Source organism: Colias eurytheme, chromosome 19 (assembly GCF_061535395.1).
Source record: "Colias eurytheme isolate Ceu_HAF_F1 chromosome 19, ilColEury1 Martin Lab GWU primary, whole genome shotgun sequence".
NCBI lineage: Eukaryota > Metazoa > Arthropoda > Insecta > Lepidoptera > Pieridae > Colias > Colias eurytheme.
Window position 1 is genome coordinate 8,389,285 of NC_142998.1, and position 17,903 is coordinate 8,407,187.

Below are 17,903 nucleotides of genomic sequence, written 5' to 3' on the forward strand. Positions count from 1 at the left end.
TGCGCTGAAGGATTAGAGCCTAGATAACAAGAGTTGTATGGCATTTATTAACTGTTGTTTGTGTTTTTTTCTGTTTGCTTGCTTAGCTAGCTTGACACAACAGCGAAAGGGGATAGAATAGTGGCCAATTATTCAAAATACGGGCACGTACATATTTGACACCGGGTTTTTAATAATATAAAGAAAAATTTACACTATACCTAATAAAATAATCATGATTGGTAAGTATAGATATATCTATATATATATATATATATAAAAAAACGGATATTTCGATTAACTATTATAATATATATATATATATATATATATATATATATATATATATATATATATATTATAATAGTTAATCGAAATATCCGTTATATATATATATATATATATATATCGTCGCCGTAGAAGAGAAATCGAACAACTAGCATTTTTTCCAAAATCTACTTTTTTGCATTATATTAAAGTTTAAAGTTGGCCGCATCTTTTGACGTTACCCTCGCTTTGAAATCTCGTTTTGTTCGTAAGATATAAAAAAAAGTAGGGTTCTGTAACAAAAATGAACATTCAATAATGGAAGTATAAATTGAGAAGAAAAATTGAATAACTGACTAATAAATGATTAACTTTCAAGATAAACCCATAAGGTGTTAAATAAAATGCATAATGAGCGTTAATCATTTTCGCCTCGCCGCAAATTCTGAGAATGCAAAAAGAAAGATGTGGCAAAAACGAACAATGTACATTATTTAAAAAAAAACACTATTTTTTACGATCGTACGATCGCTGAAACCACAGATTGTGAAACAGACTTTCAGGAACTAAGGGAGCATGGTGAATCGAAAGAAAACGAACAAGGTAGAGCAAATAAAGAAGGCAGAGAAAATGAAGAATCTAAAAAAATGAAGATGCTAAAGACAGCGAAGATGCAAGAGAAAATCGAGAAGTTGGAGATAACGACCAAGCTAGGGATCATTATCCCATAGGAGCGTTTCATGTAACATTTTTGGATAATTCTCGTTTTATTTTTAAAAAGTTATTTTTGTCATTTTACTCATTAGGTATAGTACTTTCAATGTCAGTATAAAGTTTTTTGATATCTGTAATACCTAGTTATGGAATAATCGCCTGCGCACACTTTACGATTATACCTGATGGAATTCCAGCCATAGTTCTTAAAACCTGTGCGCTTGAACTTGCTCATGTTTTGACACGCCTCTTTCGCCTTTCGTTGGAATAGTACCGAAATCATGGAAACTTGCCAACGTGAGGCCTGTGCCCAAAAAATGCAGTCGTGCCGATCCTTCCAACTACAGGGCAATTTCAGTCACGTCCATACACGTCCATACTGTGGAACGTGTACTGAACAGCCGGCTCCTGGCACACCTAGAAGCGAACGACCTCCTCAGTGACCGACAATACGGGTTCCGCCGAAACCGTGGACCGCGGACCTGGGGATCTTCTAGCGTACGCCACCTACATCTGGAGTGAGGCCATCGAGAATCATGGTGAAGCACTTGCTGTCTCCCTTGATATCTCGAAGGCCTTTGATAGGGTTTGGCATGATAGTCTTATTGGCAAGCTTCCATCCTACGGTCTGCCTGCTGGTCTCTGCGGCTGGATCTCAGATTTTTTAAGAGACCGGTCGCTTCGCTTCTACCCGGTCGTCGGCCGTCGACGGCTGCTGGTCCGACCAAATGGCTATAAATGCCAGAGTACCTCAGGGATCAGTTCTTTCCGCAACACTCTTCCTGCTACACATCAACGATCTGCTGAAACCCGGTATCTATGGGTACGCAAACGATAGCACTATTGTGGAGAGATATGTATCCAACGCGCGAGCCAGTACGGCACAAACTCAGTCTCTACGGGAGGCGATGGTTGATCGCATGAACTTGTCCTTACAGGCGGTCTCCGACTGGGGCGATGCCAATCTGGTCAAGTTCAATGCGTCTAAGACCCAGGCGTGTCTATTCTCCGCTAAACGGAGTCCATTCCACCTGAGTCCGAATTTCCAAGGTGTGTCCGATAACTAGCCACCTCGAGCTTCTTGGTATCACCTTAACGCCTACTCTGAACTTTGGTTCCTTCATAGAATCAAAAGCCCAAGTAGCCTCAAAAAAGCTTGGAACTCTGGCGAAGGTGAGACAGTATTTCAGCCCGGGACAGTTGCTCAACCTTTATCAAGCACAAGTCCGATCGTGCATGGAATACTGCTCTCACCTCTGGGACGGTTCCGCCAAGTACCAGCTGGAGGCGCTTAGGCGATAGAGAGGCGTGCCAAGAGGCTCATAAACGACGATGACCTAGTGGCAAAAAACTCCAGAGCCTCGGTCATCGCCGCAGAGTGGCCAGCTTATCGGTCTTCTATCGGATACACTTTGGAGAGTACGATGCGGTACTGCACGATCTTCTTCACGATGAATTATCAGTTATCACACTTTCAAATGTTTTTTTTTTATTTTTTATTGAATGTATTTTTTTAGTAATTATCAGTCATTCATATACAAAGATTTATTCAATTTTCAAAACTTTAGATTATCCGAAAAAATTAGACAAATGTTCTTCATATATTTTATTTGCAGAAGAATAATTGAACAATGTTAATTATCATTTCGATTTAAAACTGATTGTCTTTAACTCACACGGACAAAACTGAACAACTAACTTAATAAAGTAGATAACTACATGTAAGTTCCGAAATCTCGTTGGAGCAAAATTAGATAACTTTTAAATTATTTCTTAAATATTAAGGTAACATGATATCGGGTTTACAATAAACTAAAAACATGCATAACTAACCCTTTAATAACATATAAAAAAACCTACAGTAAAAATGTTAACAGTAAAATATTTATTTCGGTTTTTGTGAAAAAAATACACTAAATCGGCTTTTTCTCGTAAAAACAGTTTTGTTAGTTATCTAATTTCTCTTCTACGGCGACGATATTATAATAGTTAATCGAAATATCCGTTTTTTAGGTATAATTAACAACAAATAAAAAATTAATAAACACAAAAAGCAATTATGAATTAATCCTCACAGCCGCACAGCGCGTTCTTACCTCATAATTTGTTCCAGCAATTTTATTGTTAAAATATCAAAACAACGGATGCGAACGAAAAATTCTATTGAATCAACAGTCGCTAGATTTCCCCTGAGCGCGGACTGACCGGCAGTTTACCATGTGAAATAAAAGGAAAATACCCGCAAAGTATTTTTAGCGTTCCGTAGGCAGTGGTCCCAGACCGTGACAGGCTGAGTGGCAGGCGACGTGACATCGTTTACTTCAAAAAGCAGAGATTAGATTAGAAGTTAGAAGTGCACAGATTACTAAACAGTTTCTATGTTATGTGCGCTTTTGTCGGTTATGGCGGCAAAAGCTCTTGGTTTGGCTAATAGTTAATTATTTCAATTTTGATATATTATAATGATACTAGCGGCCCGCCCCGGCTTCGCCCGTGGTACATATGAAAAATAGATGTTGGCCGATTCTCAGACTTACCCGATATGCACAGAAAATTTCATGAGAATCGGTCCACCCGTTTCGGAGGAGTATGCAGACTAACATTGTGACACGAGAATTTTATATATAAGATATGTGGGATATAATTATTACTGTTACTTTTTCAATAAAAAAATAATTCAATAATTAAATTGCAAATTTGATAGAAAATTTGTGTACGTTTTAGTTGCCCTGAATTATTTCATTACTTATATAATTATTATATGTTTCACTCATACACAATACCATAATAATGTTTCATTGAACAAATTAAATTTCAACTCAAAACCCTTGTCGTTAAATAAATTATTCAATATTATGAATAATTTTGATAACCTGCCGTGACTAAAGTCAGTTACTTAAGTTTGAACGTTAAAAAACGATGAAATCAAAGGAACGTTTCAATTCGCAAACCCAAATTTCACTACAGTTTTACATGCTATGAAAAACTAAAGAATCCCATTTAAAGATCACTTTACGCTCTTGGCTTTATGTCCGCGGCCCCAGATGCAAACATTGATTTTTATATTTATTTAACCATCCGATATTTCATGTTATCCAATAACGATATAGTAAATATGCTCTGTGTAATTGTAGCGTTGGTAAATATGTATCGAAATCATACAGTCCTAAGATTTTTATTACTTTTTGTCCTGAATGTTCCATAGTGATGGATATTTTTAATGTGATATATTATTAAGTTCATACCGCCCGCGCCCTGAAGGCTCTACGTGGCTCTACGCCTCTACGATTGATACAAATGTATGATTGATACAAATATACATAACAATTAACAACTTTTTATACCACTGCACGAGCCTGCATGCTTGATCGAGAATTCATCAAAAACATAAGATGCAAACATTATATTACTTCAATAAATTTATTGAATAAGGATAAATAGCAACTAATAAAGCGAATATATTTTAGAAATTGAATACGTATCTATTCTTATATGCAGTTCCATAAACTATTATAATATTTCTTATCAGCTGACCAGTATGTGTTGCTATAAAAAGTCATATAAAACACGATCGCAGTAGACATTTGACCACTGAATTGTGGACACTATATCTAGCATTTGCATATTAGCGCAACTGGCTTGCCGCCAACACGATGTAGGGACTCAGCTAAACATTTTCATATCTCGTATCGTTGATAGCTGTTTTTCTAGCAACCGACTTATTAGTATTTACTTATGAACATGATATTATGATGTCGTAGTTAAAGTCCAAAGTTGAGGTTCAAAGCAATTTTTCAAGACTAAACCAATTGTTATTCATTTATTTTTTAGTATATTTTTAAAGGTTTTTAAAGGTTTAAAGTAATCAAATTTGAATGTTAATCATAAAATATTATTTATATTTCTAATTTCTTACGAGAATCAACCTATTCCTAGATTTAAGATTATGATAATAGGTAATTTTACTTGCCAATTGTAAGGTAAATAAATTTTACCAAAACCAATATTTTTACACGAGTAAATACCACATTTAATACAATATTCCGGTATTTTATTAAATCAAAAGAAACTTCCTCAAAAGATGATCAATAATTAACGAAATAGTAAATCCTTCAGCTATTTATATATTTCAAGTTCTAAAATGCCTGCAGGTTACATCCATAATTTCAAAACAAGCGATTGATTAAGGTGATTTTGAAGCCCATTATATTGTCTTCGTATAAATTTCAGAACGAAATTTATGGCAATAATTTATTTCTTCGGCTATATTAAATTTCGTTAAGGACGGAATAAATGGTCCATCAAAAATGATTTTGAATGTTAATTTTAAATCCCAATCTAAGGCAAATGAATAACTAATTTTCCTTTTCAGTTGATACTTTTGAAGGGCATTTATTCACATTTACTATTAAAAATGTAACTATTATAGTATATAAACTATTATACGTAAATAAAAATATATCATGTTTGTTACAATATAACGATATCAATAAACAGTAACTACTGACGAGTAATTTGATAAGGTAATTTATTAAAGAAAATCACAGCAGCCCTGAGCACTATAGTATGATCTGATTCTCACGCACAGAAGAAAAATAATACCAATTATAGATAGAGGCAGAGCTTTCCTTCCCAGAAAATTCGTGTATAAGCCACTGTATAACCACACATAAGGTAATACCTAGTGTAAACACAGTTTCCGAAAAGACTGTCTAATAGGAGCCTACGTAATAATATAATAATATGTAAAAAAAGGAACATATTTTTTTTTAAATAGGATCGGGAATTTCCACTTAAAAAAAAATACGTGTGACACTCGAGGACTGCCGCGGTAAAGCTATTGCATAGCATCGCTGTGCCGGTTGGAGTAGAGGGTGTTAGGTTTTTTCGTTACGGAATTTTTACATTCGGTCGCCGCGCTCGAAGTCTGAGATAAAAGCTATGCAATAGCTTAAAAAGAAGTGAATTGTAAACATAAACAAAGTAGCAAACTCCTTCATAAACAAAGTAGCAAACTCCTTCAACATGTAAATACTTTTAAATACACCGAAAAGCTAATAAGAGCACGCTAATTATAGATTAAACAAAACGTTAAACCATTAAGAAGGCAGTTTATTTACAGGCGAGTTTCCTTTGGCCGAGGCTCTGAGATGTCCGCTGACAATACGTTGTTGTGGCCCATTGTAGTCGGCCCTTTGTTCTCCGGCTAGGAGGTGAAATGGAAGGGTTGCTCCTTTGTGCGCCCTTTTCAGATTCTTGATAAATTTTAAACCAGTCAGATGTTGGAATTAAAAATTTAAGGCGACTCGGGGTTATGCTTAATGACATAATTGTGGACTTGGGGAAAGTACGAGTGTTTCGTGAAGTTTGAGTTAGTTATTTTGTAGAACAAGAAGGAATGTCACTTATATTATTTTGCCACGTTCTCTTTCTAATCTATACTTAACATTATAAAGCTGAAGAGTTTGTTTGTTTGTTTGTTTGAACGCGCTAATCTCAGGAACTACTGGTCCGATTTGAAAAATTATTTCAGTGTTAGATAGCCCATTCATTGAGGAAGGCTAGGCTATATTATATCATCACGCTATGACCAACAAGAGCGGAGCAGCAGCAAGCAGATATTTATAATATATTTTTAGTATTCATAGCTTAGAAGAATATGTTATCACAAAGTTTACGTTTTGTTTTACCTTTACCTTTAATAACTATACCATGTATAACAGCAACAAGGAATTAAAATTAAAAAATCAGTAATAAAAAACCGCAACATAACCCGTAATCACTAACTTTGTTAAAGATAAGAACAGTACTATATTTGCGTTAGTAGCTACACAAAAGCGTTCTGCAACACTGGTTTATTATTGCTCCAGACCAAATGAGCTAATCTTTGTAGTCTTTGTAGATTGTGTTCAAAATATTATTTAAGAAATTTCTCAAAAAGCCCGGGTATAGTTGTGGCCTATTAATCAATGTCAGACGCCAGAGGGCTGGCCTCAAGTCGACATTCTTTGAGCATTGTTCGGTTTTCCTTGTCAATATGATCCAGTCACGCTTTCAGCGGAATTGATGAGACTGATAAAAATGAGATCGATACTTAAAGATCTGTAAGGCTACTGCTGCAGGGTTCGGTGACAAGTGTAGGATGTCGGGATGTCGGAGTTATCGTTTCTGAATTCGGACGGAATACGAAATTGCCTGTGCAAACATCATATTATTTACAACAGTCATTATTTTGAAATGATTCGCTTTTCATTTCATATATATTGTTCTCACATGATCTTATTTAACTTATCGGACTTTGTATTTAATATGCTTAATAATTGAGGCTTTTACTCTCTTACTGTGATTTATCTCAACCCATTTTCGAATTAATAATTTGACGAATAATGATGCGTTGACGCGAAAGATTCCATTGTTTGTGACAAATTGAAATCAAATCTTTGTGATTAATTTCGCTTGACGCCGACAATTAGCACAATATCATTCGAACAATACTGAAGTGTTTGAGCATTTACAATTACAGTTACCTTTTTTTTAAGAAATACCAAACTGGCATCAATATACACCACAAGATTTTGTAATCGAGAGCACATAAATTGTTATGCATGAATAAATCTATAATACCTACGTTATTTTCGAATCCACGTTTCGTTTCCTCAAACAACATCGCAATATTAGATAATAACTCTCTTGTTGTTTGATTGTTTACTTCCTTAATTTAATACATCTTATCTCCACACGAAAACATAAATTAAATAATGAAAAAAGCGAGTAATCTAAGGAAAATCCTGAAATTGTTCGTACACGTTGAACGCTAGCATAAAACACGTGGCTTTACATAACTTTACGATTTCAATTAAGATAAAACGATGGATCGAGGTACAAATATCAAAGGATTCGAGAGAAAAGATTCGAATTGCTTTTCAAATTCAACCCTCAGTCAGAAATAAAATGTCGAAAGGAATTTGTCTGCGATCAGTGATACAAGTAATTTTATTTTCGATAACTGCTGTTTTAAAAGTCCATTATGGTAATAAAATATTGTATTTCGTTCTCATTCAAATTTTATTGATGTTTCTTTGATATGAAAATAAGTTGGTACATCTATGTTTATTTAAAAAAGAAGTTTTTTAAATATCACAAATCATCACATTAAATTAAAAATAACTATTGACTAAATCATTTTTTTTTTTGGATTTATATCCTGTCATCCTGTAATTATAGAGTGTATATAACTAAATACACTCTATAATTTAACTATAATATAGCATCCATATAATTATACGTCTAACGATAAATCCCTATACTTACTTCCAGATGATTTCAGAACACAGTACGTTGCCACTTTAGTCTCAAAAGATAATTTAACTTCAGCCCCTTTGTTGTAGCACTAATCACTTGACTAGAAGGGCCGAAATAAATGTGGGCCAAATAAAGAATTTTATCATTATCTTGGGTGCGAAAGTTAGAACAATTTGTCTTTGTCAATTTGTTTCCAATTCTCAGTGAAGATTTCGCTGCTGGTGGATTGTTTCCTTGTATAAATCAACTTATATAAACCGTATCTATAAACAACACTAAGCCAAATTTAAATTAGATTTAATAGTTCAAAATATAATATATTGACGTGAAATGGAAAGCATTTTAACTTAGCATCTAGACTTGCCTTAAAAACCATTTAGTAGATACCTACAATTGTTTTTTTCTGCATCATGTAGTGCTAAAAACTATTAAGTCTATATTACCTATATACAAAGTAGAACTAGAACTAGTTAATATCTATAGCATAGCCCTTGAACTTTGACGTGACATAAAAATTACCTACTTCAATGCCTAAAAAGTTTCATATAAAACTAAAGTTCAACATACATACACAACATAACAAGCCTAACAAGATTTGTAGCGTAAAACCCGTGAAGCAGCAATATATATTTGCTCACGTGTCCCAGAGATCACCCGTGTCTGCCAATTCATCATACCTCGGGGTTCATTATCCAAATCAACCCTTTACGAATTCGTTTCGTGTAATATATGGAGGTAGAAACTGTCCACTTGACAAAAAAATGTGTGAAAATATGGAACGGCGGTATTTGACCCTTGTCAAAGGGACGGACGATGTTATTTGTGAATAAATAGCGAATTTGCATGGGATCCGGATCGTTCAATATCGCCTATGTATCTTGATACTTTTGATACATAATTTTAATTTAAGACGGTCCGTTGTGATGGAAGAGTTATGTAAAAGTTGTAATACTCTTTGAATACAATACTTTTAACGTTTTGTGCAAAAACTATTAGATACATTTTATCTACAAATTTTAACTATAATATTGCATATGACATATTAAGTATTCTGTTACCTGTTAATAATTAAAACTAGAATTCTTCAAAATTTAAATAATGCGCAAAATAAAAAAATAAAATAAAACCCTACACTCACTCGAACGTCTTATTCACACGTTATTTTTCTCTTATAAGACACACGTAACATTTATATTATTTGAAAAGTAACATAAATCTGAAAAACATAACACTCAACCCAAGTTTAACCCATCCAATCTACATTAAATTCTATGTTTTATAGTACATTATTTCTTACATTCCATAAACAACACCTGTTCTTACCTAATGATTAAGAAAGATTGCTGTTGAAAAATATAAACTAATAGCTCCCGGTCCGTACCACTTTCAAGGGAAGGTAATCGGCGAACGGCGCAAGGCACTAAAACACATTATAGAAGCGATAGCGATTAGCGATAATAAAGATTAAAAACAACATCAGAATGTATTTTTGTTCACTTTTTTAATAGCTTTTCTGCTCGTCTCTATCTTGCCGATCTTTCTATAAAACAATTTCATATCTATAACAAACTATACTTCTACGGAAAACCTAAATTGAGAAGAAGTTTTTCATGTAAAATCAACTAATGTATGATGTAGAAAGTAATGAATTACGAACTCATAAACATAACATATTTTTATTCTATGTGCACCTTCTACAAAATTTTATTACTTTAATTGATTTAAAAGCTAATTGATTCACGAAAAACCCTAGAAAATTGTATAACAAGTAGCGTCTTTAAAGCTCTACTTAAATGAAACGCTTGCGCGCTCGCCTCCGCGCGTAATACATTGCTGCCCTAAGGCGCGGGACATATACAAGCGGCGCGGCGCGCCGCGGGCGCGCTGCCGGCGTGCATCGGGTGCGCTATTGGCATTTTGTATGAAATAATTTTGGAAAGGCGCAACCTTGGCGCAACCTTGGCACAACCGTGGCGTGCCGTCTCGACGCCTGTCCAAAATTCTTTCATACAAAATGTATAAGAAGGACGTGGTGCAAAACAGATTCAAGAGGTGCGCTTATGGCACGCCCGCGCCCGCGCCGCTTGTGTTTGACCCGCGCCTAAGATACTAAATTTAAAAGGGCAAACTTCGTTGGGCACGAGATGGAATGAAAAGTGATTTGCTTAATCCACTTCTCAATTTACCAAGCCACAGGAGCTCACGAAAGCCGATTTAAATATGCATCCCGCTATAATTTAATATTCAAAAACTTTTTCAACTACAGTTTCTTCAACACTCAATTTTATGTTAAATTTCCACGAGAAGAAGATGCTTTTTAATTTAACTAAATGATAGTGTATTCCCTCCTTACTTTTTGTTTAATAATATTCATTTCTACAATAATATTAGTCAATACAATACTCATTTCTACACTATGTATTCATAACAGCAAACAAACATTATTTCAACAATAAACAAGCGACCTAAATAGTTATTATAATAACATATTAATACAAAAGACATGGTAATAACATACCTGTATAACCAATAACCCGCTTCACGTATTCCACAAATAAAGCATTAATATTTCCACTAAGTATAAGCTTTGAGAACAACCTATAAATATTTTATATCGGAACCGAACAATAAACGAAATGCCAGAAAACAATGAACAAGAAAAGAGATAGACAATAAAATAACAGATGGCCAGACGATATAGAAAAATAATTCGGTTACATCAATATCATAAGAAATGAACAACGTCGTTAGAGTCTTATTAATTACAAACATAAAAATGATTAATGATTGGAATGTTGAAACAAAGGACGTCGCATTCGACCCCATATTTGTCAACAAGATAAATAGCAGGTTGCTCTTATGAGTGTCAGTAAAGATTTTATTTTTGCTCCTTTTATTGGTGGTTAACAAGGGTGGACTTTATGCTATAGGGCTATAAACAGAGCTGATGTAAGTTGATGGCGCCTTTAAGTTTTAAAAGCAACTATCTCTGAAATGAGAAGTATACATTAGATTTATTATATTCTTACATATACCACATTGTATAGCATTAACATTTATTCCTATAAAAAATTGTCAGCGTGTTTTTCTTTAATAAATATACCACTTTTAAATTGTTAGTACCAAAAGCAAGGCAAAATCGAGCCTGTATAAACACAAAATATTTTTAACTATTACACAAACTTATAGCCCTATGAGAACATAGAATCAGAAAACTAAAAGCTAACTAGTTGGAATTCAATCACAAATTCACAGTTTATCGACGGATTAAGCCTTGACGACAGGCTACAGGTCGCTACGTCAGAGCCGTCGAGCTCGTCTACTCTTTACTCAATACTTGCTGGTGTGTTCCATCGTCACTTCACGGATACATAAGTGTAAATAAAGTGGACTTTTAAATTCAATTGGGTATTGTATATGTTTACAAAGTGAAAAATTGTAGATAAGATTAATTAATAACATGCATTTTAACTGAATTGTAAAATTGTTGTGGGGATTAAAATAGGTTAAAGACATTCTTACTATTGTAAATAAATAATGATAGATAGAACTATTACCCATCAAAGATTTTATTTATGTACAATATAGAAAATATTGTGCAAGGTTCTTATAAGGAAATGAATTTGAATATTTATGTAAAACAAAAACTATCCTTGGACCGAAGATTCAGATCGAAGAGTTTAATGAATGTTATGTAATATATTTATTTTAAATTTATAATTCAATATTCAAAAACAAAGCGAAACCAACCACCAAAAAAACAAGTTCTCAACTTATTTAAGGGCTGATTTTTTAATCCTTGGTTAAATATTATCCGTCGAAATAAGTATTACACAATAATATACAGATGTCACCTAAAAACTGTCAAAAAGTGGGCAAGTAACACATATTTAAAATGGTTGTTTAATACGATATTCGATGAATAAGTTTTAACTAAGGATTGAAAAATCGGCCCTAAATAATATATTCTATTTATATAATAGGTTTAATCTAAGGGTTTAATATTGTTAAAGATTCGAGATTATTCTGAGAAACTTTCTTTTGATGAAATGAATGCTATGAAAAAAGCTTACATCGTTTTACTTATATGATTTAAACAAAAAGACATAAAAGGTATCTAAAAGGCCCTCCCAAAAACTCGTGGAATCTTTGATAATCCCGTAAACGTTTGATCTTGACCTCTTAAATACCGTAGCACTTTTTAAATAGATTTTTGATCTTCTGAATCTAAAACGTTAGCACATTATGTGAACTTATTTGCTCTACTTCAATTTTTGCTACTTATTTCCTAAAATTTTAAGAAATTTTAAACTAACTTCTCAAGCGCCCAAACATACAAACAAACAAATAGATTAACACGTTATTATCTGTGTTTAATAAAAAAATGATGCATAAAAAACTCAATATTCCAATGATAATTTGATTAATAAATAGCCTTTATGATTTTAATATATTGCCCTTTGCTTTTTAAAATTTATTGTCTACTAGCTTTCCGCCCGCGGCTTCGCCCGCGTTTTCAAAGAAAAACCCGTTCCCGTAGGATTTCCGGGATAAAACCTATCCTATGTCCTTCCCGGGTATCAAAATATCTCTATACCAAATTTTATGCAAATTGGTTCAGTAGTTAAGGCGTGATTGAGTAACAGATAGACAGACAGACAGAGTTACTTTCGCATTTATAATATTAGAAATAGCCTTTATGATTTTAATATATTGCCCTTTGCTTTTTAAAATTTATTGTCTATATTGCTTTTTGTTTTTATGTCTATAGCAATAAAGGATTTTCATTTCATTTCATTTCATACTTGCAAAAAGTTCAACTATATGACACTCAACACTGACCCTCTCTTGCTACATCCTTAACCCTCTGTAATGAACGATCGACGATCAGTGTGTACAAATAAAATATAATTCAAAATGGAATAAACATTGCAGAGGAATACCTATTAATCTGTCATCGCTACACTGAAGCGTATATTTAAGCTTATGAGAACATAATAACATACTTGACCCGTTTTATTAAACTTGACATCGTTCTACTAATAAAGAATAAAAATTAAATTAAAATTCACCACGAATAAATTACGGCATCAATGTAAAACCCAGAAGTGTCAGCTCTCGAATGGAAACCAGATTAATTTGCAATATTTTGCGTGCTTTCTATTTAGTTTCATATAATGCGAAATATTCCTACTTAGAAATTTCAAAGAATTTGTCTATCTATTAGGCCAAATGAAGGTTATCATTTATTGATAATGAAATTGGATTTTTTTCAACTCATGTAGTTTAATAAAGAATTCGTAAAAGTGTCGGTTACGTTTTTATAAATCGTCTACGATACCTTCTACAGATTCTCATTTATTAAAATATGAACAGGATTATGGATAACGATAGAGCATGCAAAAATTTACTGATTTATCAAGTGATTAAAATCTTCCTAGGTGAAGTAGTCGTTCTAATCCTAAAAACCGAGTCCTAAAAACTTTGAGGGACAGGTACTGTTAAGCAAATGTCTAGAAATCATAATAATTTCACATTTGGCACATCATAATTTCTGACACCAATACTCTCTCAAGACAAACCACAACAGCTCATTTCCCAATCAAAACGCGTTTGATTTTACAATCCTCACTTATAAAACGCTATCACCAGAACACAGAGCAAGTTAAAACAATAAATTCCAGTTATTCAGTGGCGCAACGTTGCACGACTGTGGCGTGGCGATGACAGTTGTGATATACTAAACTGTCGCGCTGTCCGCTGCAATTTGTCAAAAACTTTCTCCACTCTAATGAGTTTGTTAATCCCGTCCATGTTAATTATTTGAGGATCCTTCATGAGACCTTTGATGCCTTTGTGCTCGAGTGATAATGTTATTATGTGTAATTTTATAGACGATTAATGTTGTTGAAAGTTTGACACCATTTCAAGCACTAAATTACATTTGAAGGTACACTTTCTTTTTATTTCTATCTTGTTTATTATTTTTATGTGTCCATTAAAAATACATATGAGTTGTCTATACACTGTCTTTTTTATTTATTAAGAACAATAACCAATAATACCATATACAAACCGTATAATTTAGTTAAAATATATAAAAAAAAAAATAATTGAATTGCAAGATCAAAAGTCTTAGCCATAGTATAATTCCGTAAATTTTAGATAATTAAATAAGATTTTCTCGGTACCAAAGTTTCAAGATAACGAGCCACTCTTTAAGCAAATCTCGAAACTAGATTTCTCAGCTTAATTACATACATTTCAAGTCTTGCACTGTGTTAAAACTAAATAAACCTTCGAAGGTAAGATTGTGCTTTTCAAGAGAATTACTGACGAAGAATTTATAACTCGAATAAGAACTCAATAGCTTCATTTTACAGGTGACTTTAACGGTGTTAATTTACCTCTTGCTACCCTTGTTTAGAACAATTACATGATTGTATTAAAGCTCTTCAGATTGATTACAAGTGGGTGTCCATTTCAGTTGTATAAAACGAAATATTTTAAGTTAGAGTATATTAACAAGCTTCTGCTCTACTTTAGTATATTTACTATTATTATAAATAGGATTTTTTGTACAAATGAAGCAACTTTATGAGCGTCTGTCGGGAATCGACCCAAGGACCCAGTTTTGACAGATATAACTAAAACAATGGATCCCTTTCAAGAATATATTTTAGTTTTCAGACCTCTACATAATATTTAAAGCTTTCAGCTACGCTAAGTGAAAAACGCAATTCATCCAGCCTTAAAATGTTTGTTCCGATGTTGACGCCGGCCTGCCCCTTGTGTAAAATGACTTGGACCAAATATTAGTTCTGTACATATAACCTAAAAAGTAAACTAAAAATACGATAATATTGTTGTGTACTAGTTTAAGTTCAGTATTTGTTATTTTTTGTGTTTTAGGAGACATCACAACATTTACAAACATTACATATACAATAACAATTTCATCTTATATTCAAGTTTTAAATTACTGTTTAATAAACATTAACGTTTATTTTTAATATCAATATACGAATAATGTAAATATTCAATGACTAAAATATTATACATAAAAATTCTATCTCGTATTGAAATTATATTAAACAAATTCTGAACAACTCACAAATGAACATCGTTATTTTAAATTTCATATTCCCAAATTCAAAATACTGCAATTTCATTTAAACGAAAACCGCTGAGTTAAGCAATAAAAAGTGTTTCTCTGTTATAAGTATTTATTGTTGAAATAAATCTTACCAGTTTCATTGTACAATTTTGTTATTGTAATTGAACAAATGAACGCGAAGGAACATGATTTAGTAAGTAAGAAATAAGGTAAGAAATTTACATTCATTTCATGTAACGTTATCAAAAAATATGACGGACATTACGAAACAACCTAGTAAGGCTCTAATGAACGTTTTCGTTAGTAATATTATACCGAACGAGCGATAAATGTTTGTTATAATTATTGGCCTCTATAATTATGATGATATATTAAAATTTAGCACAGATTTTACCGCATAGAGTATTAATATTTCACCTCAATATAATGTATTATAATTTATAATTATACTATTATTATATATAACTTCACATATGGCAATTTTAAAATTAAGTACAGGTAGTTTTAAACATCTACGAAATGTCTACGCATGCTACGAAGTATGTCTACGACTTCTACGACCTACGTAGCTACAGCATATCCCTACGGTTTAACAGAATAAAATTAATTTTTAAAACGGAGCGATTTTTAAAACTTTCGTAATACGAACTACGCAGCAATTTAACCCGCAAGACCTATATCAAACTTTCTAGACTGAAGCAAAGGATTTAATTAAAATTTTCTAAATCGCGAACGTTATTTAAGAGCTCATTTTAAGTATACATTAGGGTACAAAAGCGCGGATTCTGACTCCATAATATGGTTCATTCATCGAGTAGAAATACAGGCTTATTTTCTCACGGCATTTGTTCCCTTCCAGAAGATGTATTCCGGACGCGACAGTGTTTATCTCACGAGTAACAAATGGGACATACGGCTTTGTCGCCCGGCGAACGTTTTAAAATGTCGATGTTCATTTCGTTGATTATGTTATCTGTAAAATTGTGTGTGACAAAAATGTATTTTGTTGTTGTTTCGAAATTGGGTTACATATTTCACGATGAAGCTTTAAAAGATATACTTACTGTATAGAACAGATTATTATTAATATGTGGGCTACGATGATTTTATAATATCTGAAATAAACATTCCCTTCATTCACTTGTAATATTTTTCTTAAGCTTATAAAATAAAATAACACTTAATTTTATTTTATTTCTATGCATTTGAATAAAAAAAATACTTACTCCTTTCCGGCTACGATCGCATGCCTTACAAGTTATTGCATGTCAGTTCCTTCTCTACAAACAAGAAACCATTTCACTTTTTTCAAGGTATGTATATTTTGTTAAGTTATAATACTTATGTATTAATAATACATTGCTTATATATCCCTATGTCTCCTTTTATGCGACCCAGATTTATCAAACCAATTTAACCATTTGTGATATTAAAACACATAAAACCTTTAAATAAATAATGAAGTTAAAACAATACGGTTTTAAAACATTGAATAAGAAGCTAGCTAAACTCGCAGCAAATATTAAAGCGTGACATATTGTAACCGTGAGAGTAATCTGTTTTTATTGTAGTCTTGCTAATAGCATCATTTTTAGGCGTCGTCTTGTATTACTGTATATTAATGAATATTTAACGTAATACGGCTGCGCCTGAAATATGAGTTATCATAAATATTACTAAATGAGAACTTTCTAATTCATTTTTGATTTATATTCTTTGAATAATGTTTCATGGAAATTAAGCATTGTAGACCTTTATACGAAACGAATTGTGTTAAGAAACGCTATTCTATTATTGCGTAAGTGTTAAAATTTTATACAGGTATTTTTATTGAAATGGAAAATTAGCTTTTTATTTGAAATGCCTATAAAATATATGAATATAATATCTTGGCAGTAGATCCAGGTTTAAGTGCAAAACACTCTATACTTATAAACTATATAACTCAATATAAAATTCAATAAAATTCAATCGCATCTACTTTTTTACTATCTTGAATACTTGATAACAAACACAGATAAATACCCTTCAATAACCTCCCCAATAATTAGTTCAAATACGCAGTTCCGAAAATAATTTATTCTACTCCATTTCAAACCATAATACCTACTTATCAGCTGTCATGTTACTCCGTTGTGACGTCATTTATCATAGGGCCATTCCCTTCCGAGCCTTTCGAGTCTTACCTGTCAAATGAGTACGATTGTCTCGTGATAGGTTTTGAATTATTATGTTCTAATGTTGGTTGTTTGAAGAATCTTGCTATATTAATTATGTACTTAGCTTATTATGGAGTCATAATTAGGAGTCTAAGATTGTAAATAATTGTATGTTTTCAAAAAGATTATTCAGATTTCAGGATCAGAGAATCAGATCAGATATTTAATGAATTAATGTGAAGAACTGTATGTTTTTGTGTGTGCATGCAAAACAACTGGCTTATAAATCTGCACAAGGTTTTTAACGATTTAAATCCTGAATTGTTCTAAGTCAAATATGAGTATGAAGATAAAACTAATCTAAA